Source organism: Aquarana catesbeiana, linkage group LG06 (assembly GCF_042186555.1).
Source record: "Aquarana catesbeiana isolate 2022-GZ linkage group LG06, ASM4218655v1, whole genome shotgun sequence".
In the NCBI taxonomy this organism is placed as follows: Eukaryota; Metazoa; Chordata; class Amphibia; order Anura; family Ranidae; genus Aquarana; species Aquarana catesbeiana.
In genome coordinates, this window is record NC_133329.1 from 117,646,122 (window position 1) to 117,670,326 (window position 24,205).

The following is a 24,205-nucleotide window of genomic DNA, read 5'->3' on the forward strand; positions in this document are numbered from 1 at the left end:
ATATACCTCTAAGAAGGGATTTGCACTCCTGTAATACCCCATACACACGGTTGGATTTTCCTACGGAAAATGTTTGATGGGACCTTGTTGTCAGAAATTCAGACCGTGTGTAGGCTCCATCACACGTTTTCCATAGGAATTTCCGTCACACAAAATTTGAGAGCTGTATCTCAAATTTTCCGACAACAAAATCCGTTGTCAGAAATTCTAATCGTGTGTACACAATTCCGATGCACAAAGTTCCACGCATGCTCGGAATCAAGCAGAAGAGCCGCACTAGCTATTGAACTTCATTTTTCTCGGCTCGTTGTACATGTTGTATTATTATATTATTATTATACAGGATTTATATAGCGCCGACAGTTTACGCAGCGCTTTGTATGTCACCGTGTTCTTGACGTTCGGAATTTCCAACCAACTTTGTGTGACTGTGTGTATGCAAGACAAGTCTGAGCCAACACTTGCCGGAAAAAAACCCTGGATTTTGTTGTCGGAAAATCCTATCGTGTGTGCAGGGCATAGGGGTTCTCATAGGAACAAGGTGTCTCCACCGAAGCTTTATCACCAATTCTTGTTTCTACAACAACCCAAAATATTCAAAATCCACATTTCACAGGGACAGAAAGTGAAATGAAATCTTCTGAACAGGGACTCAGACATCAAAAAAATGTTACAGGGGTGTTAACCTTTCCCTATGCTATCTAAAAAAAACGTAAACATATTTTTTTCGGCTGGACTTAAAAAATGTACCTGTTCCAACTTACATACAAATTCAACTTAAGAACAAACCTACAGAAGCTATCTTGCTTGTAACCTGGAGACTGCCTGTACTTCTTTTTCTGCTCTCTTTCTTTTTCTCTCTGGTGACTTTCTTACACTTGTTTCTCCTTTCCAGACATCTTACGTGACACCTAGAATAGAATTACCATCTAACTTGGTACCAATCAACAGGCATGTAGAGACACAGAAACAGAGAAAAGTGATAGCAGAAAAAAAAACAAGTGGTCCACCTGGTCTGTCCCCTATTTTTCCAAATTTATATACATATGGATCTATGTTTGACACAAGCATGTGGTTGTGATTCATATTCACTATGGACTAGAACCCACCACCTTGGCATGAACATTTTCTGTTACCATTACCTTCCATAGGCTTTATAGGAGATAGTTCCACCCTTTGATATTCATCCTGCACCATATTGTGCCTTAAAGGGGTTGTAAAGGTTAATTTTTTTAAAAAAATAACAAATATGTTATACTTACCTCCTCTGTGCAAGGGTTTTGCACAGAGTGGCCCCGATCCTCCTCTTCTGTGGTCCCCCAGCAGCGCTCCTGGCTCCTCCTCTTCTTGAGTGCCCCCACGGAGAGCCGCTTTCAATGGAGGCACTTGTATGGGAGCACTCCTGAGTCCTGCTGCTGCGTCCATTGACACAGACTGCTGGACTCGGCCCCGCCCCCCTGCTCCCGTGTCACTGGATTTGATTGACAGCAGTGGGAGCCAATGGCTCCTGCTGCTATCAATCTATCCAATGAGGACCCGAGAGAGTGGATGAGCTGCTGTGCTCGTCTCCGTTGATGGAACGATCAGGTTCAGGTAAGTAAAAGGGGGGCTCTGGGGGGCTGCTGCACTACAGAAGGTTTTTCACCTTAATGCATAGAATGCATTAAGGTGAAAAACCTTGAAGGTTTACAACCCCTTTAATATGTCTTCTTGTTTAGTTGTCAAGAGATGTGCCTTGGAATCTTGTCAACTTACACTGTACATTTTAGACTTTCTGCTATTGCACTAAAACCTTATTAAATAAAATTAAAAAATTATTAGCGTGTATGCCTACCGGAACAATCCATTCAACCTCTCTCATGTTCATGTTGAGAGGGCAGAAAATGAGCATGGATCATTTATTATTTACTGGCACCTTAATCAGCCCCTAGAAGGTATCACTGTGTAACTATCCTGCTAAAATAATTTGACCCAAATGCTCATTTTTTCTGTATTATACTTGCTTGACACATTCCTGGTACATCTTCCAGTAGGAATCCCGAACAATGAATCATTTCCAGTAGAAACACAATCGTTGTGCTATGGCTTTTTATAAAAATGGAAAAAAGCACAGCTTCCAACCCTTTTTTTTTTTTTTTTTTTGCTTTACTTTAACAGAAATAAATGAAAATGCAGAGAATACAGCACATCACAGAGACATATCTAGAGTGATTGCTCAAAAATAAAGCAAAAGAAAATGAAGCAACAATATAGCTGTCACCTGTAGCAACCAAATTGCTTTTCATTGACCAGGCCAAAAAAAATAGAAACTGAAGCAAAATAGAGCCATTGTCCATAGCAGTACCCCAGAGGAGTGCAACATAAAATTGAATGCATTTAAATGAGCAGCGTATTTTTCTATATAAGATATATTCTTTATTCTTTCCAAAAAATAAAATCTATCACTGATTAGTTCTTCCAGCATGGCTCTTTTTTTTGTTATGGGTAAATCAACCCCAGCATATATGCAGACCATCATAAGCTAAGCCTAGTGCTCAAGAGCTTACCTTTATTGTTGGGAGGAGCACAGTCCCCATTCATAGCTGGACCTTTAAAACTGTAACAGCAATGATCGCAGCAAGGCAGCTTGCTTCTAGACTTCAGCATCGCTGACAATTTTATGTTCTAAGCATGAAATCTGCACTTTGCTGATCAGACAGGCATTGGACTGAGGCTCAGACAGGACTAGGAGCTGCACAGTCAGCCTTTGACTTTTCACAGATCAGGAACAGAGGGTGGATTAATGACACAGATCCTCATTTAACCACAAGTCAACCAGCAGCACAAAGTAACAAGCTGGTTGTTGGAGGGATCACTTTGTAGGCATCCAAGCAGAATGGACATGTGTTATTGAAAGTGCAAGTAGAGTACAGCACAGCAAGAGAGGATGTATAGAGCAGCATTTGCCTTACAGAGCGTGGACTGATCTCTGCTTCACCGGTGAACTATGTGAAAAAGGCACAGTTTAGAAAACAGAACAGGACTTCTCATTATTTCACATCAAGAGGTAAGTTCTTTTCTGCACAAACTTGCTATGTTTAGTGAATGAGAGAAATGTGATCTTAGTTGGCTCTGTCCTTAGGAAAGTGCACAGATGCCCCTTCAGCACCATGGACAGCATCCTATTGACATGCATTGGCATTCCACTTAACACGGCATGCCATGATGACACTAACACCTGAAGGACAAGAGAGAACACAATAGAGACTCTGTATTTAAAGACAACCAGGCATATGTCTAGATAGAATATTAGTGAAGACAGCAACCTTGTATGATAACAAAGCTTATATTCGCATACATTCTCTGCTTTCTTTATCACTTATAGGCAGAGCTTATTCTCATTAAAAGGGGGGCTTGTATAGAAGATCCGGATGAGCTTATGGGGTGAAAGGTCCAACATTTAGGGTCTATTATAGAATCCATCATACTAACCATTACCATGGTGATATGGTAACAATATGATCAACTGCTTTATATCCTGAAAGAGTGCATGTTTCCAGATGTAAATGCATGGCTTAAAATATGCAGTGTGAAAAATATTGGATCAGTTATCCTAAATGCAAATGAGTTTATATATAAAAGCGAAAAACAAATTAAAGTGTTAGTGCACATATATCTTTAGTTATGGATATACAGTATGTCATAAGGGTGCTTTGTTGTTTATCAGCAGTCACAGATAACAGAATTTATGTATTTTCTTTAATAGTGATTAATAATTATTTCCCTTAGGATTAATAAAGTAATCTGAATACACTTGTGGAAAGCTGGAAAACATACAATTATACAGTATTCTGCAATCAATTCTAAATTTTGTGCATGTGAAGTTGTTGTCCCTAGCAACCGATCAAATTCTTCTTTGAATTTTCAAATGTACTATTCAAAATGATAGCTAGATATCATTTGATTGCTGTGTTAAGCATCTGCAATTCTTATTCTGTTTGATAGATTGGTCTCTCTCCCCATCATTGGTGCCCTAAGGACCAGATTTGCGAGCCACTGTAACAGATAATCTTAATGTAAATTGCTTGTTTAAGAACTTTTATCTCTTGCTTTCTCAAATGATTTTTGTATTTAACAGCCGTAAGCATTGCTTCTATTTAAAGGGTCAGCCAACCCAAAAATAATATTACTTTTGAATAGATGCTGGCAGATTGATTCACCTACCAACTTCTTATATCCCTTCTGAACTTGGGAAATGAAATTGTTACCTGAGTTCCCAGCTCCACCGATATGCTATAGCCAAGGGAGTTTGCCTCTGCCTTTTGGCTGTTTAATTTATCCTACTTTGAAATTGCAGCCAAAGGATTGCTGCATCTTGCCTAGAGAGCCAGGGCCAGGTAGAGAGAAACTATTGCTGGAGTTGCCATAGCATATGAGAAGCAAGTCCGGTTGTGGATAGATACTATTGGGGTGAATCACAAAGAAGCAATATTGAAGGGACTGTATTAGGACCAAACCTTGGTATATGCTTTAAAAAAACAAATCCCATTAGCTTCTCTTTAATTGCATTACTAATGCAAAGAATGCCTGCCTATGATTTGTTCACGCTTAGCTGTTTGGAAAGAACTACAACTGTTGAAATGTGTGATCTGTTCATTCATCTTAAAAAAAAGAATATATTACTCTTATCTATCAGTGCAGCTTCACAACATAAAGGAACGATTTTATATCTTGATGTATGGTGGTTTGTTTAAAGTAATTTGCATCAATCCAACCATGCAACTGCGAACGCGTTTTAGATACATCACACATACATATTAAATTATGCATGAATCACAGCAAGCAGTGGTGCCCAAAGGCATCTTTTTGACTTGGGATTCTCGAGGAACTTATGTTTGCTTCATTTGTCAGTGTCATTAAAGCCTTATAATTATTTGCTTTGATTAATTGTTAGAATGAGATGCTGTCTACGTCCAGGAATTGGTGAAAGCTTTAATTACTGACTTTTTGGTACAGTGTAGTGTGCTGTGAGGATATAGGGACTCATAACTGTACTACTGTTTTCTTGATTCTTAAGAGTAAAAGTGGATTTAAAGGGATACTGCCATTTCTTTCTTTCAACTTTAATTTTTTTTTATTTTTTACTAAAAAAAATAGATGTCCTATATTGAAATTAGTGTATACCCTGTTTCCCCAAAAATAAGACCTAGCGTGATTGTCGATGATGGCTGCAATATAAGCCCTACCCCCCAAATAAGCCCTAGTTAAAGTACTTGTAGGACTTATTTTCGGGGAAACAGGGTAGGGCTTATTTGGGGGGTAGGGCTTATATTGCAGCCATCACTGACAATCACGCTAGGTCTTATTTTGGGGGAAATGAAGACATTCATTTTAGTTCCATTTGGAAAAATAAGGGACATGCTATTACAGCTTCCTGCATTAAATCTTAAAGGGTAAGTATACCCTTTCACGAAAAAATGAAAAGGTCAACTAAATCCAAATGTACTAGGCACCCCTCTGGACTCCACTGCACCAAGCGGCCATGATGCCTCGTGCTGCTATTGTAGTGAACAATATACCACAATACCTAGCCCCAGAGCAAGTATCTACCATAATAGCCTCAATGGCAAAGGCTCATTGGTCAGCGCAATCTCTTGACCGCCCTACACAATAAGAATCTCTTCTTTCTTCTGGGACACCTTACTGGAAGAAAATGCCTCTGATGTGCTTCTCATTGGTCAGCATGGTCACATGGCTGTGCCATTGCAAGCATTTTGATGGCATCAGGCTGCTATGTGCAACAGGGTCTGCAGCAGAAGCCAGGATGGTTGGAGATAGTTCACCTTTTTATTTTTCATGAAGAGGTGAAATTACCTTTTAACCACTTTGGCTATTTGAGCTATCTAGGTAGAAGAGAAAATAGTCAGACAATTCCAGTAAACCCCTTTATAAATGCAGGCTTATATGCAATCTGTATATGCACCTTAGTGAGAGATCTAATCCAGTCCAAAATGAGAGCAAGTTGTGACAATGGATCAAAATTATATTGATTTGATCTTGAGAGAAAATTACAATTAAGCTTTCTGAACAACTTACCTACTGGGTACTTTCACTCCCTTCCTGCCCAGGCCAATTTTCAGCTTTCAGTGCTGTCGCACTTTGAATGGCAATTGTGCAGTCATGCAACGCTCTACCTAAAAATTTCATTTATCATTTTTTTCACACAAATAGAGCTTTCTTTTGGTGGTATTTATTCACCACTGGGTTTTTTATTTTTTGCTAAACAAACAACATAAAGACCAAAAATTCTTGAAAAAAAACAACTTTTTTTTTAGTTTCTGTTATAAAATATTGCAAATAAGTCGTTTTTCTCCTTCACTGATGTGCGCTGATGAGGCTGCACTGACAGGCACTGATGGGGCAGCTTTGATGGATACTGATGAGGCGGCACTGATAGGCACTGATAGGCACCGATCGGGCGGCAATGATAATCAGGGCCCTGATTATCTGTGTACATTTCCTCTGTCACACTTGCCAGTAACCGGCTCTGCTCTCCTCGCGCTGTGAGAGCGCATGAGGAAAGCACTGCCGGTGACCGGCAAATCTGTTTACATTGTGATCAGCTGTGATTGGACACAGCTGATCACATGGTAAAGGGCCACCGTGATTTGTCCTTTACTGTGATCTGTGGTCAGCTGATGGATTGGACACAGCTGATCACAGAGCACATCAGATGCATGCCCCAGGTGTGCACAGAGGGGCGTAATTCTGGGAGGATGTCCATAGACACCCTCCTGGAACAACAGAGCCACTGTAGCCGTCTTTTGACTGTAGCCTGGTTATGAATTGTTTACAGAATATAGAAAAAAATTAATCAACTCAAAGAAATAAAGACTTTACATTAAAGACTCTATAGATAAAATACTGTATAGAAAATAATGTACCCAAAAACAAATTAAAGTGGATGTAAACCCCCATAATACACAGAGATGAAACAAATCTCCCTACATATGTTTTACATGTATATCTGCTGTCTTCAGCTTTCTACATTCTTTAGAAAGTGCACATCGAGTTAGAAATGTTTATTCCTGTTTCAGCAGTGGGTGTGGAGTCTGGGCATACACTGTGTGAGAGCTGATTGGAGAAAAGGCACTCCCCCCTCCACTTACAGAGCTGTGCTGTGAATAGACAAGCTCTCCTCTTATCTATCTCTAAGTTCCCTCCCCGGCACAAATTTTCAGCAGCTTTTATCTCCTGTGTCGGAGAGCCTGTCAGAAGTTATCATGCTGATAACAGAGGAATGGAGCAGCAGAAAGACATGGGACTTAGGGCTTTGGAGAGAGATAAGTAAACACTATAGATATATGGCCCAGGTCAGATTTCATGAATGGAGTTTACATCCACTTTAACCGATTGCCGCCCGCCGGCCGTCATATGAATGCCAGGTGGCGCGGCTCTCGTTCTGAGTGGGCGTCAAATGACTTCTGTCCATTTAAACAGGGAATGCGCACAATCATGTGCGCGCATCCCTGTTCCTTTGGTGGCGACGTGTCACAGATACCGCTCGCCATGAGGGGGGTGAACAGACATTGGGCATGGCTGTTTACCATGTGATCGGCCATGATGAAGTCACGGCCGATCACAGATGGTACCACCCCACTTTGAACGGCGCATGCGCGTGATCGTGAGTGAGCTGTGCATGCACGCCGGTGGCAGCGTGTTCCAGGGAGCACTGCTCGTCACGACGCTGGTAAACAGCTATTGGCTGGCGGCTGTTTACCACGTGATCAGCTGTGATCCTTTCACAGCCGATCACTAAATGTAAATACAGAGCGGTAACGAGATGTTACCGGGTTCACCTCCTCACACACCGATCGTGTGTGAGAAGGAGTTTGCGGTAACATCTTGTTACCGCTTACAGTGTACACCAATCACACTGATCCCCCCCCAATAAAGAGGACCTGTCAGCACTCATCAAAGTACCTGTCACAGTTCATTTGAGTACCTGTCACAGTCCATATGAGTACCTGTCACAGTTCATCTGAGTACCCAAGTACCTGTCACAGTCCATCTGAATACCCGAGTACCTGTCACAGTCCATCAGAGTACCCAAGTACCTGTCACAGTCCATCTGAGTAACTGAGTACCTGTCACAGTTCATCTGAGTACTGAGTACCTGAGTACCTGTCACAGTCCATTTGAGTACCCGAGTATCTGAGTACCTGTCACAGTCCATATGAGTACCTGAGTACCTGTCACAGTCCATATGAGTACCAGAGTACCTGAGTACCTGTCACAGTCCATATGAGTCCTCAAGTACCTGAGTACCTGTTACAGTCCATATGAGTACCCGAGTACCTGAGTATCTTTCACAGTCCATATGAGTACCTGTCACAGTTCGTATGAGTACTGAGTACCTGAGTACCTGTCACCGCCCTTCAGAGTACCTGAATACCAGTCACCAGCCCATCAGAGTACCTGAGTACCTATCTGTAGTCCATCAGAGTACCCGAGTACCTGTCACTAGGCCATCAGAGTACCCAAGTACCTGTCACCAGGCCATCAGCATACCCGAGTACCTATCACCATGCCATCAGAGTATCCAAGTACCTGTCACCAGGCCATCAGAGTACCCGAGTACCTGTCACCAGCCCATCATAGTACCCGAATACCTGTCACCAGCCCATCAGAGTAACCGAGTACCTGTCACCAGCCCATCAGAGTACCTGAGTACCTGTCTGCAGATCATCAAGTTACCCGAGTACCTGTCTCCAGCCCATCAGACTACATGAGTACCTATCTGCAGCCCATCAGAGTACCCGAGTACCTTTTTGCAGCCCATGCCTCATAGAGTATACATTGGGGTGATTTCTTTCCAAAATGGGGTTGTTTTGTGGATAATTCCATTGTCCTGTAGCTCAAGGACCTTCAAAAGTGTGATAGGTAGGAATTAAATGACGTGTAATTTATGCTGCTAGAACACCTGAAGGTACTACTTTAGTGTTGGGCTTCTGTATGTGGCCAGGCTATGTAAAAGTCTCACACATGTGGTATCGCCATACTCGTGAAGAGTAGCAGAATGTATTTTGGGGTGTAATTTTTGCTATATACATGCTATGTGTTAGAAATATCTTATAAATTCACAGCTTTGTGTAAAAAAAAATGCGTTTTCATTTTTTCTCCACATTTTCCCAAAACCTCTGGAAAAAAAAGAACCATTCAAAAGACTCATTAGGCCTCATAGATTATATGTTGGGGTGTTTGCTTTCCAAAATGGGGTCATTTTGTGGGCAATTCTATTGTCCTGGTGCTCCAGGGCCTTCAAAAATGTAAGAGGTGGTTGAGAAATGAGATGTGTCATTTATGTTCGTAGAACGCCTGAAGGTGCTGCTTCAATGTTGATCCTCTGTATGTGGCCAGGCTGTGTAAAAGTCTCACACATGTGGTATCGCCATACTCAGGAAGAGTAGCAGAATGTATTTTGGGGAGTAATTTGTTGTATGCATATGCTGTGTGTGAGAAATAACCTGATAATATGACAATTTTGTAAAAAAATAAAAATAAAAAAATAATCTTCATTTTGCAAAGAATTGTGGGAAAAAATTACAGCTTAAAAAAACTCACCATGCTACTTACTTAATACCTTGGAATGTCTACTTTCTAAAAAGGAGTCATTTGGGGGGTATTTGTACTTTCATGACTTGTTAGTGTCTCAAGAAATGAGATACACCTGATGTACTGAAGGCCTGATCAGATGTGATCAATTTTCAGTGATTGGCACCAGTTTGTAGACTCTATAACTTTCACAAAGACCAAATAATATACACTAATTTGGGTTATTTTTACCAAAGATATGTAGCAGTATAAATTTTGTCCAAAATTTATGAAGAAAATCACTCATTTTACGACAGAAACAAAGAAAAAGGCGTTTTTTTTTTTCTCAAAATTTACTGTCTTTTTTTATCTATAGCATAAAAAATATAAAACTCACTTGTGACTAAATACCACCAAAAGAAAGCTCTATTTGTGTGAAAAAAAGGACGCAAATTTCATATGGGTACAGTGTTGCATGACTGAGTAATTGTCATTCAAAGTGTGAGAACGCTGAAAGCTCAAAATTGGTCTGGGCAGGAAGGGGGTGTAAGTGCACTGTATTGAGGTGGTTAAAGTACTTAAACCATAGACATCAAGCTCACATTACAGTTTGTGTCTTCTGCATCCTCTTACAGCTGTCAGTTTGTAAAAATATTGGTGCAATCTACGTACATGGTCATCTCTATCTAACAGCCGATGTGCATACTACTTGGTTCAGTGTTTTCCCACTGAAGCACGCGCACTAGAAATCTCCACAAACTTGCAAGAGGGGCACCAAGGTTTTCAACTGCCTAGGGGCTTCCGCAGGATTTAATCCAGCACTGTTTATATCAGCTATATGGTGAAATTATATTCCCAGAGAAGAAGGGAGCTGAGATCTTAGCAGACATTTTTAGTTATCATGCTATTTGTATTATTTACGCATTAAGTCTAATATTTTTTATTATTATTTCATGTCATCCCATTAGAACAATATTGCTTATGAACATGCTGTCTGGGTCCCTGTGGGATCCGTGCCTCTGGACATGAAAATCCTAACTGTAGTCTAGGAATGAAGGTCCCCTTTGGTCATTTTTGTGCCAGCTGATACAAGAGCAGACAATGTAAATTCCCACACTAACTGATAACCATTGTGCAACTGCTCTTTCTGAATATTTCTGACAGTATTGCCACAGAGTAATCATGCCTGGAGCATTAGAATTAGCATCAAATATCTTAAAGAAAACCCATGTCGTGTGTTATGCAGAGGCTACATTTCTAGACCACTCCATCTAAAAATGTCAGCTGGATGCAATACTAACCTTCAGCCTGCAGTTGTGTCTTTTTACTACAAGATGTCCTCAGTATTCTGGACTGATTGACTGCCAGGCTGAGAAGATCCTGCTGCCTGCGGGAAGTCAACATGATACCTTTTTCTTCACAATATACTGATGCAGCGAATGGCCCTGACACCATCTCAGTGCTGTTTTTTGCATCATCAGGGCCACCCATTGACATAGAAGATGTGAAAAGGACCTACCGCATTGCGTGACTAGCCTGGAGACATGTCGAAAATAAAGGTAATTGGGAGGTAAGGGACAAATACAGGATTTGACTTTAAAGCCAGACATACCCTGTTATCTATGGCATTTCTCTTAGCTTTGGTTCCCATTAAAGAAGAACCCCAATCTCATGAAAAAATAAAAACATAAATTAAAAATGAAAAGTTTCTGTAGTGTATTTATATATCATTTCTTTCTTTACGAAGTTTAGGTCTATATTTTGTTAGCCAGATCGCGGTTCTGAGTCAGTTTACTGGTGGACAAAAGACGATACTTCTACCTTCTAAACATCAGTTTTTTTTTATCCCAATAGGGATTTTACATTTAAATACCATGACACATCTGCCACAGCTGCATTTGGTATTTGGTTGTGACACGGTCTCATTGACTTTAATTAATGCATTTGACAGGTGTAACAGAACACGGCATGCTTAGCTACTAGAGCTACCACAAAATGACACAAACGTGTGTTAGACTGAACTGCCTAATTCAGCAGTAAAGAAAAATATTAGACGTGGGTGTTGCTACCACATCATAAATTGCTGTTTTGTTCTGTGACCCTCTGCCTGTGTGAACGAGGCCTTACATTTTGTCAGGTAAATATAAAATATTGCATGCAATTTGCAGCCAGTGGGTGGAGCTCTAGGCTCCTTTACATATTTCACCATGCTAATCTTAACATGGATCCCCCCCCTCCAAAAACAAACACACTGACCAATGCACCAAATGCACTCATTAGTTACTTACAATTACTGTTTTTCCACTTCCTGGTTGAGTGAGGCAATGGTGATTTAACCAGGACCTCACAGATGCATCCTGGAAAGTCCACATCACCAGCATACATCACCCCCATGTGCACTGTCACATGTTCCAGGAGGCAGACCCAGCATTCAATAAAGTAAAGGGAAATGCATTAATCAACCCTTAGTAAATATGACCACTGTGAAAAGAATTGGAAGAAAAGAAAAATAAGGTATGCAAAGAATAAAAAGATCGCAATTATCTAAAATATCTGTTTGAAGACTGCCATTACTAAGTGTTTCTAAGGCTTGGTTTGTTGTATTGTTAAGAAATGAGTGAAGTTTCTCTTTGACTGGTTTGCTGAAAAAACCCTACACTTTACAGTGTGCACTAGCTCAAGATTGAATGACACACATGACTGAATGGGATTGTTTTTAGAAATTATTGCTTATAAATGTGCAGGGGCATTCTTACAATTCTCATGGTCCGAGTTTCTTTTCTTATTATTTTTTGTTTAAATTCATTACTATTACTGAAAAAATGTTGTTAAATAGAGCAGCCCAAGGTGTCAAATATGCTAAGCATATTCCTATATCCACTTACTGTTCACACTGATGTCCCTTGAACTTTAGATATAATTATCAGTAGGGGTACTCTGAGACCTGAAAGTTAATTCAAGAGTTTATTCATGTTAAAAAAAATTGAGACACCTTTCAGACTTCAAACTCTCCGCATGGAGCAACCAAGGTATCACAAATATCCTTGATCTTACCAATCACAAGACGTTAAAACCATTTGAGAACCTTCAACATGAATTTGACCTCCCACATTCAGAACTCTATGAGAATCTCCCACTTACTTAAATCGTCAAAACTGCCCTCTACAGTCAGGCTGCCGGAACCACTGTTCAATTATTACACACGATTCCCATACCCCAAAAAAGCAATATCATTATTCTACACCTTACTGAATTTATGATGTCCTTACTCGCAAGTTGCTACTTTAGCCAAATGGGCTGATGAGCTGAGGGTCCACATTACCCCCGATATGGGGCAACGAGCCTTTAGGTCCACCTTCACTGCATCTCACTGCTCCAACCACTGGGGAACATACCTAAAAACCCTACATAGATGGTATCTAATGCACTACCAACTATCAAAGATATACCCAGAAAGCCCACCATGCTGTTGGAGGAACTGTGGTAGCATGGGTTCCATAGGCCACATACTATGGTATTGTAAATCCCTCACCTCTTATTGGAGACAAATATATACATTGATCACCACTATCTCTGACTTGCCTTCTACCCCTTCACTAGCACTGCTCCATATAGGGTTAGAAAAATACCCTTCAAACACCAGAACTGTCATAATACATCTTTTGCTAGCAGCCTAGCTAAATATTGCTAGGTTATGGAAAACTCAGAAACCCCCTCCATATCTAGCACAATTGCGGATCCCTATCAACAATGTCATTTGGAAAAGATAATAGCTAGGAAAAATGTGCAACTAAACACATTTTCTGTACAATGGTCCCAATGTACAGTTCACATGTAAATTATTCTGTTCTAGACTGTTTTGAACCATATTGTTCTATACTGTTTTGAAACTTCCACACTTGATATGCTGGTGACCCATTCCCTTACCTCCCTCATTCCCTATTTCCCCTTCCCCTCCTAAAAATCTCTTTCCTTTCCCTTCCCTCTCCCAACCCTCTATCCTATCCCTCCTCCTATTACCTTCCTACCTCCGATCCCCCCTCCGCCTGCATTTGTATGCTAAATGTAGAAAATTTAAGCACATGTATCTTTACATACATTAACTAACATAATCATATATGTTGCTAGGCGGAACCTCTGTTTTTGTTGCTCCTGGACTGTTTTAATATCGTTTGTACTAAAAACTCAATAAAGACCTATTAATAAAAAATGAGAAAGGCTTCCTAAAAGTATATGTGTAGTGTTTTTTAGTTTAGGATAGCGTATGAAAGGGTATTATTAGAGGTACCACTAGAGCAATGGGTGTGGTAATATCTACCTGTTCCCGTGATCACTTTTTAAGATCGGATTTCCATTCACCTTTGACAGATTTCTTCTCATTTTCTGTTGCATCTTAGGACAGGAAGTGGGAAGATATTTCCCACTGGAATACAAGCAGCAAAAAATAACTTGATTGGATTTTATCTCCTCCTCAACTAACTAAACGCATTACATTATGCATTTTATCCCTTCCCTAACTAGCTAAAGTGCATTACTGTACATAAACTTTAAATCCCAATATAAAAACTAAGTTATCCTACCCTTCCCTATCTGCACGTCTTTGTGCTTCCCATTAGAAGGGACAGTCAACTAATGTTGGGCTCTGTTGTTAAGAAACTCATGATAATCTGTGACACCAATTTGATGGGTGCAATGTATGAGGGCCTAGGTACATGGACTTTTGATCATGTCAGAACTGTTGCTCTCCTCATATAAATCAATGGAAACACAAAAGCAGCTTGAAACGGGTTGATGCAGCTTAGGAAGAGGCCAAATGCAAGTCAAATGGAGATCAACTGCAGCTCAAATTCACCTGTTAATTAAGTCTGATTTATTTAAATTGTGTCTCCTAAATAAACCAAATGCACCTGAAAGCAAGTGGTATTATCTCAATTACAACTAACCCCTAAATATTTGTACACTGGATGGCACTGCAGACAAGCAGTGTTAAACCACCTACAGGCTATCCTAGTCTACAACAAGTCTTCAGTTTTTCACAGGCCAGACTTAAACACATACAGGTTTATACAGTTATTTCCCTTGATGTTGACACACATGAATCAAAGTGCAATATTTTTTCCTCTTATTATCCAAACAGGAAGCTTTGAAAAGATGATGGGTGGAAAACATCACTGGTGGAATAATTAGGGGGCAAAGTGTGGTAGTCGGAAAGCATGTTTTCTAAAGCAAAACTGGCAAAATGGCCACAAATTACTCCGTATAAGGTTTTGTAGCATTGTTGCAATGTAGCTTTCTTCTATATAGAAGATGGATTGCAATACTTAGTTCCCTGATAATAGGTATTGTATGTAGTCCATTCAGTGTCGCTATGTATATGTTATGCATCTCAAAAGAGGCATGTTCTGCATCTTGTATTGTATTGTAGTGTATTTTTACGTTTTCTTGTGGATTGTGCTGTCTTCTTTGTGTCATGCTAATGCAGAAATTAGCACATTGTATATTCATGAGTACTCCATAAAGCCATATAGCAGAGCATAAAATAAAAAAAATAAATAGCAAATCTTGCCAAATGAATTAGGCAGCAGTTGGACAGTTAAAACCTACATTATGTGTGCATGCATGCGTAAAAAACCTTAGAATCAATGTTTATGTCTACTGGAGTAGACACCCTTACCACTCACCAATATTGAGAAAATATTATAGGTTATATTTAAATGTACATCTTGACTAGCAGCTACTTTTCCCAAAGGTTTGACTGGCAGTATTTGCTGCCAACTGCTGTTGGCTTTGAATGTGACAATAGTCTGCTGAACTGGCCAAAGTTGTTCTCAGTTACAGGTATGTTAAATCTTGTTTGACGTGCCATCATTATCTGCCTAAATATTCTATCTGCTGATAAATGTACATGGTGCACATGTAGTAAAATGTCTGCTTTTTTTTCTCCAGGGAATGTAGGATTGATCAGTGAATAATCCCAAATAGATTTTCAAATACACTATATGGACAAACCTTTGTGAACACCTATATTAGCTTGTTGGATGCCCAATTCCAAACACATGAGCATCACCTTGGAATTTCCCCCCGTTTTGCATTTTTGAGGTCAGGTACTGAAGTTGGACGAGAAAACCTGGCTAAGAATCAGCATTTTCTTGCATCCAAAAATTGTTTAGTGGGGTTATAGTAAGTTTAGAGCTCTGTCCAGGCCACTCAAGTTCCTCCACACCCAACTCAACAAACTATGTCTTTATGCACAGGGGTATGTCATGCTGGAACTATTGCCACAAGGTTGGAAGAGCACAGTTGTATAAAATGTCTTTGTATGCTGTATCATTAACATTAACGTTTAGTGTTAACATCTGAACTGAAAATTGGTGTCCAGATAAGCTATGTGGACAATCAAAAATTGGTGCCCACATAATTTTGCCATATAGTGTATATGAGATAATCTCTCTGATTTGATGAATTCGGTGTTCATAAATTCAGATTTCCATTATAAAGCTTAACATTTTGCAAATGTCATAAATAATCCTTGAGTGTGTTTAATTTCTTGATTTTATTGGTCTCTGAGTACTGAGTATACTGAGTGTGTGATCTGCTGTGGGAGCCAACATAGTCTTAATGACACCCTAAATTCATATTACAAACACAGTACATTTGCCTGCACCAGATTGGTGCAGTGCATTTTTGAAAAGTAAATACATGCGATACTTTTTGTGTGATCCAGAGCAATTTCAGCCCATTCAAATGAATGGACTGAAAATCGCAACCACTGAGTCACACAGGAATGCGGACCACATTTCTGTGTGAATCAGGTGTGAACCGGCCCTTATTATGTGTTTAATATTAAAATCTATAGAGAACCTGCCTTGAGAGAAATATGTAGGCTTCCATCTTTAAACTCTTCTAAGGAGAATGCTAAATGCTTGGCTGTTGCACTGATGAATTAAGGTAAAAAAGTGTGTCACCAGCGCAAAAAAGTAGTGCTTAATTAATTGCAATAATATTTAAAATTAAAATTAGATTTGCTGCAGTTAAGAGTCCCCTATAACTGTTTAGGGAAGAAAATAGTATTGCATAAAATGTAACTACGCTAATCCTAAAGTGCTTATACAATTTTTACCACTAAAACGGTGTCTACAAAATGTGCACAAATAAATACAGTCATCAAAGCTATATAACTGTATAGTGCAAAGTATCAATATGTAAATATATAGTGCAAATTATCAAGTGTCAAATATCAAACACCAGTACATAGGTTTTTAACAATAGTCCCCAAAGTCCTCTTCACAATTTTATCATTTAACCCAAAAAATACACTGCTGGAAAGACTCAGTGCCGGTCTAAAGGCAACTGAATTGTGAGTGCACGTTTTATAAGTTTACCTTATTGATTTAAAATAAATTTATAAAAGCATGTTGCACAATGATGGATTTTTACTTCTTATGAGATATCAAGACTAATATGGAGACACAAAGAGTAACTAGTGGCATGGGCGTCCGCAGAACTTTTTTCAGGGTGGGGCATAATTTTAGGTCACCCATGCTCTGCCCCTTTTTCACAATGTCATGAAAGGGAGGGGCTTAGTCATCACATAAAGCGCAGGCATGTGCCCATCAATTGCAGCCTCATTGTGCCCATCAAATTTGGCCTGTACAGTATGGGAGGTGTACAGTGGGGAGGGAAAGTATTCAGACCCCCTTAAATTTTTCACTCTTTGTTATATTACAGCCATTTGCTAAAATCATTTAAGTTCATTTTTTTCCTCATTAATGTACACACAGCACCCCATATTGACAGAAAAACACAGAATTGTTGAGATTTTTGCAGATTTATTAAAAAAGAAAAACTGGAATATCACATGGTATTAAGTATTCAGACCCTTTGCTCAGTATTTAGTAGAAGCACCCTTTTGCTCTAATACAGCCATGAGTCTTTTTGGGAAAGATGCAACAAGTTTTTCACACCTGGATTTGGGGATCCTCTGCCATTCCTCCTTGCAGATCCTCTCCAGTTCTGACAGGTTGGATGGTAAACGTTGGTGGACAGCCATTTTTAGGTCTCTCCAGAGATGCTCAATTGGGTTTAAGTCAGGGCTCTGGCTGGGCCATTTAAGAACAGTCACAGAGTTGTTGTGAAGCCACTCCTTCGTTATTTTAGCTGTGTGCTTAGGGTCATTGTCTTGTTGGAAGGTAAACCTTTGGCCCAGTCTGAGGTCCTGAGCACTCTGGAGAAGGTTTTTGACCAGGATATCCCTGTACTTGGCCGCATTCATCTTTCCCTCGATTGCAACCAGTCGTCCTGTCCCTGTAGCTGAAAAACACCCCCACAGCATGATGCTGCCACTACAATGCTTCACTATTGGGACTGTATTAGACGGGTGATGAGCAGTGCCTGGTTTTCCCCACACATACCGCTTAGAATTAAGGCCAAAAAGTTCTATCTTGGTCTCATCAGACCAGAGAATCTTATTTCTCACCATCTTGGAGTCCTTCGGGTGTTTTTGTAGCAAACTCCATGCAGGCTTTCATGTGTCTTGCACTGAGGAGAGGCTTCCATCGGGCCACTCTGCCATAAAACCCCGACTGGTGGAGGGCTGCAGTGATGGTTGACTTTCTACAACTTTCTCCCATCTCCCAAATGCATCTCTGGAGCTCAGCCACAGTGATCTTTGGGTTCTTCTTTACCTCTCTCACCAAGGCTCTTCTCCCCCGATAACTCAGTTTGGCCAGACAGCCAGCTCTAGGAAGGGTTCTGGTCATCCCAAATGTCTTCCATTTAAGAATTATGGAGGCCATTGTGCTCTTAGGAACCTTAAGTGCAATAGAAATTTTTTTGTAACCTTGGCTAGATCTGTGCCTTGCCACAATTCTGTCTCTGAGCTCTTCAGGCAGTTCCTTTGACCTCATGATTCTCATTTGCCCTTAGATGCACTGTGAGCTGTAAGGTCTTATATAGACAGGTGTGTGGCTTTCCATATCAAGTCCAATCAGTATAATCAAACACAGCTGGACTCAAATGAAGGTGTAGAACCATCTCAAGGATGATCAGAAGAAATGGACAGCACCTGAGTTAAATATGGGAGTGTCACAGCAAAGGGTCTGAATACTTAGGACCATGTGATATTTCAGTTTTTCTTTTTTAATAAATCTGCAAAAATATCAACAATTCTGTGTTTTTCTGTCAATATGGGGTGCTGTGTGTACATTAATGAGTACAAAAATGAACTTAAATGATTTTAGCAAATGGCTGCAATATAGCAAAGAGTGAAAAATTTAAGGGGGTCTGAATACTTTCCGTCACCCCACTATATATATATGTACTCACAGCCCCCACTTGTAAGATGGTCTTCCTTCTCCCAAGTCCTGTTTCCACATGTCCCTGTGAAAATACAACAAGCAGCAAAGCAAACACGAGGCGCGCACATACAGGAAGCAGCCAGAGGTGGCAGTAAAGAGCTCTGTAAGTTCAATGACACTGATCTGCAGCAGCTGTGGAGCCGACTCGCGCAAACCCAGAGAGCCAGCACAGCTACAGATGCGGCCATTGCAGACCCTTGCCGATTCCAGGGGGGGTCACTCGCCCCCCCCTTGCCCCTACCTGCGGACGCCCATGACTAGTGGCAACCTAGTTGGAAAGACGCCAGATAGGCCCATGAGAGCGGAGTGGTTATCCCAATATAAACCAAAGGCAAAGTTTTTTCTAGGTTCTGGTGAATGTCCATTTCAGAAGGTGGTGGTAATTCACGAAGTGGTGAAAAGGTCTTTAAAGCGTGGATGTGAACTTGCACACATTATGCACATGGGATTTAAATGATAAAATTGTGAAGAGGACTTTGGGGACTATTGTTAAAAACCTATGTACTGGTGTTTGATATTTGGCACTTGATAATTTGCACTATATATTTACATATTGATACTTTGCACTATACAGTTATATAACTTTGATGATTGTGTTTATTTGTGCACATGTTGTAGACACCATTTTAGTGGTAAAAATTGTATAAGCACTTTAGGATTAGCACAGTTACATTTTATGCAATACTGTTGAACTGATGGTCTGGGAAGACTGATATCAATAACTTTGTTGAGTTATTGACCTTGAACTAGTATAGAATTGACTGCATGTTTGTTCCTGGTCTGTGACTCAGTTATTGAAGCTGAACACAGTTGGGCAACTGGCATTTTTAAAAAGAGGGCTGCAATGGCATCTTCCATAATCCTTTATTGACAGGGTTTCTTAAAAATTAACCTCAAATTGATAGCTATGCAGGGGCATTTCTAGGATTGTAAAGATATGGGTCATTCTTGGAAAAGGAGTTATGCAGACTGTATTGCTGTGGCCACATTGGAATAAAAGTAGGAGGGACTTAAAGGAACATGGTTAAAAAGAACCTGACCCCCCCCCCCCCCTCAAAAAAAATCCCCCCAAAGTCAAAATTACCCTCTTCCCCCCAAGCAAAATCTCCTAATGAAAAATATGGCACTGACACTATGCATTCCTCTGTATCACTTTTTTTAAACAAATAAGAAATCTAAGCTGTTGTACTGACTTGGCTGGTTGCTGTGGTAATTTGCTGTTTATGAGAGGTACTCAGTCATGATACATCAGTGGCTGGAAGGTCAGGCAATGCTACTGAATAGAAAATCCTATTAATGCACATTTCAAGTGCAAAACTACTGTGGCAAACCTTTTTACATACTAAAAGTATTGGGATGTACATTTGCTGTAAGTGTTTTAATCTTATAAATTCATGATTCTTTTTTAGAAGTCATAGAGTTTTTTGTTGCTTAAAATCAAATACTAGATGACAAAAAAAAAAACTATTTAGAAACTTCAACACCTTCTATAAAGGTAAAATATAGTAAAAGTAGTGACTCCCAAATCACAGTTTAAATTTAAACTATAATAAAAACCATTGCAGTTATTGTAATTTGTATTGTAAAACAAGCCCATTATTTTGTCTGCTCTCCTGGAAGTATAGTACAGCCGAGACATATCATAGGCAGAGTTTTGGGTGACCAGCATTGCTAGACACTGGGTTTATATCTACTTTGAGCTTTAAAACAAACCTTTATTTAAAACAACCCCTGCCCCCAAAATACCCCCAATGTATAGACAGTACCCTCCTTAACTTAACCTTTACCATTCTTTTTCACTTCCGTGCTTCAGTCACTTTGGTAATTCTAAGAAGGGGGCAGCACATAACACTCCTACTGTCCTTGCACATTGCCAGTTGCCTGGTTCATGTATGCCATCATAGGCATGTGCAGAGGGTGTGCCTTTACTATGCTTCAGCTTGTGAATGAACAGGAAGCCGGTCAGCACAGAGCACTTCCCATTCATTCACTGTCCAGTGCAGCTGAGACTGCAGAGAAAGGCATGTGTGTTTGGGCTTTGGGGTGCACACCCTAATATAATAGGCTGCGCACACCTATGTGTGTCATATAGGAAGAGAGGTGCTTGCCTAGCAGTGTGCAGGTACTGATCGTCAGAGCATGGTCAGTACTTGCATAGAGTATTTGCAGAGGCTTCAGCCTTCTCGTTGGACAATGAATAAAGATCATCGCTTTTGTCTACTTTACAGGGTGTTGATCTAAAAAGCTGCAACTTTTGCAAGTAAAGTGGTAATTATATATATTGTAAATGTAGCACCCTGGTGTTTAGGCAGGGTTGCACCTAAATTTACCTGCCATGTATAGCTACCTTGGCCCATTGTTAGGGATCAATTTATTTCACTTTAATTCTGTAATTGCTGCACTTTTCTCTTGTCGCTAGGTGGCCGGGTACCTGGTGGCATTAGATACGAGAAGGGCAAAGCAAGGTCAGATTATGGGTATATGGGGTATCCCAGCCAATGGGCAGGGGTTATCTTAAATCCCTTGGCCTGCTGGGAGAACCTATATATTTTGGTGGAGTCAGGTGATCGCTGTTCTGTGCTTTCCCTGCATGTCTGTCCTCCTGTTGAAGTCTTGGAGTCTGTCAATTAACATTGTAACTACCTAAGGGTGTCCTGGCCCTAACCCTCTCTCCCATAGTTCTGTTAGGAGAAATACAAATCTCTTTGCATTCAAGAAGTGTCTGGCGCCCAATGAATCTACCTTGCATTACACCCACTATGCCTCACAACCCACCATATACAGAAGAATGTCAGCTATCTCTGGCCCTAGAGGTTCTCATTAGACCGAAGGAGGCCTGTGACCTTGCTACATAAAGTTTGTGGGAGGGAGGTAGTAGCTCGACAGGACCAAAAGCAAAAGCCGATAAATTTAAATAAAGAAGTGTTTATTTTCAAAGAAACTCAAAGAAATGCTTCCAGCAGCAACACAAGAAACACAAAAGAAATTCCACTTATCTTCAGCACAAAGCAAAAATACAAAGGCACATACAGTTCATGGACTTTACCCCAGGGTGTAGCACAGTGCCTGTTAGGCTATTTGACAGCTTCTAGCAAACTCGCAGCTCTCCTAACAGGTGTCCCACCACAACTCCTACTCCCACCACACCTAATACTACCTGTTTTTAAGAGCTGCTTTCCGGAGACACTTAACCCTTTGAGGAGTGGAGTCCCTGTGGTCAGGAGTGGAGGCCCTTTTCCCACCCAGGGCTGTCACTCCAGGGCTTCTGAAATTCTGTGTCCCAACTACGCCACTGCTAATGCAGAGAGAACTGTGAGTCAGTCCTCTTTTCTGTACTGCTATCCCGGAATTCCTCACCCTGTATGGGTGAGACCCCTGAGTACACAAACCTAGCACCCTTAAAGGGACCACAACCCAAATATTGGTGACACGTAGCATCCATCCAGGACCCACCCTTGGCATCCTGTACAATATATATATATACAGTGGGGAAAGTATTCAGACCCCCTTAAATTTTTCACTCTTTGTTATATTGCAGCCATTTACTAAAATCATTTAAAGAGGAGTTCCACCCGAGGTCCAGTAAAAAAAAAAAATAAATAAATAAAAGTCAGCAGCTACAAATACTGCAGCTGCTGACTTTTAATTGGACACTTACCTGTCCCAGGGTCCAGCGATGCGGGGGATCGAAGCCCCGCTCGTCTCCCCCTCCATTCAGCGGCGCCGGCATTGCGACTGTGGGCGCCGGGCTGTGGCTTCATAGCCTGGCACCCACTGCGCATGCGCGAGCGGCGCCGTGATTGGCCGCTCAGTCACCTAGGACCTGTAATGGGTCCCAGATGATTGACAGGAGGGAGGGAGCAGAGCTGAGCCCTTCCTGTGGTGAGGGGGAAGTGATGTCACCAGCCCAGGCACTGGAAGAGGCAGACTACAAGGGACCACCTAGCAACAGGCATTTAGAGGCTCTTCTCCCCCAATAGCTCAGTTTGGCCGGACGGCCAGCTCTAGGAAGGGTTCTGGTCATCCCAAACGTCTTCCATTTAGGATTATGAAGGCCACAGTGTCTTAGGAACCTTAAGTGCAGCAGAAATTTTTTTGGAACCTTGGCCAGATCTGTGCCTTGCCACAATTCTGTCTCTGAGCTCTTCAGGCAGTTCCTTTGACCTCATGATTCTCATTTGCTCTGACATGCACTGTCAGCTGTAAGGTCTTATATAGACAGAGGTGTGGCTTTCCTAATCAAGTCCAATCAGTATAATCAAACACAGCTGGACTCAAATGAAGGTGTAGAACCATCTCAAGGATAATCAGAAGAAATGGACAGCACCTGAGTTAAATATATGAGTTTCACAGCAAAGGGTCTGAATACTTAGGACCATGTGATATTTCAATTTTTTTTTAATAAATCTGCAAAAATGTCAACAATTCTGTGTTTTTCTGTCAATATGAGGTGCTGTGTGTACATTAATGAGGAAAAAAAATGAACATAAATGATTTTAGCAAATGGCTGCAATATAACAAAGAGTGAAATATTTAAGGGGGTCTGAATACTTTCCGTCCCCAATATATATATATATATATATATATATATATATATATATATATATATAAAATTGTATTTTTTTTTTTTATTTATTTGTGCTTAGAAGATTGCCAGAAGCTACACTTTAGGGCACTGGAAGGTGGCTGCTATAAACTGGAATGGTTATTTTATGGTTATTTTGGGGTATTCGTTTTTATGCAAGTTTGCCTACAGTTCTGCTAGGAAAAAGTGGCAATGGTAAACGTAGGCTGTTGTTACATGGTATCATGTTGTATTAATAAATACATTTAATGAAAGCAACCAAACCCTGTACAGTACGGAGACATGTAGCAAAAGAGTTTAAAGCACAAAGTATAAACAGAATTACCGTGCCGGTTCACACAGGGGCGACTTGTCAGGCGACCTAGCCGCCTGACAAGTCGCCTCCCGTTCTGTACAATGGAACCGTTCTAATAGGAGCGACGCAAGTCGCTCCGACTTAGAAAAAGGTTCCTGTACTACTTTGGGGGCAACTTGGGGCGACTTGCATAGACTTCTATACAGAAGTCGTTTTGCAAGTCGCCGTGGCAGTCGTGTGCAGGTCGCCTCGGTGAGGCGACCTGCAAGTCGTGCCGCCCCTGTGTGAACCGGGGCTGGAGCAAGGATCTCCAAACTTTCTAAGCAAATGTGGCCATTGAGAGTAGAAAATGCCTTAACAGCGAGTTAACAATGTCTCAGCCTGGGTGGTCAATGG

The 24,205-nt window shown here is 40.7% G+C and overlaps 1 protein-coding gene across 1 annotated transcript in view; it reads left to right on the forward strand.

The window, feature by feature from the left end:
• Nucleotides 1-2,519: 2,519 nt before the first annotated feature.
• LOC141148886 (galanin receptor type 1-like) overlaps nucleotides 2,520-24,205 on the forward strand; it is a 68,745-nt gene continuing 47,059 nt past the window's right edge. The window contains exon 1 of the mRNA XM_073636717.1: nucleotides 2,520-3,046. The gene's annotated coding sequence lies outside the window, so the exon portion shown is untranslated. The remainder of the gene's footprint in view (nucleotides 3,047-24,205) is intronic.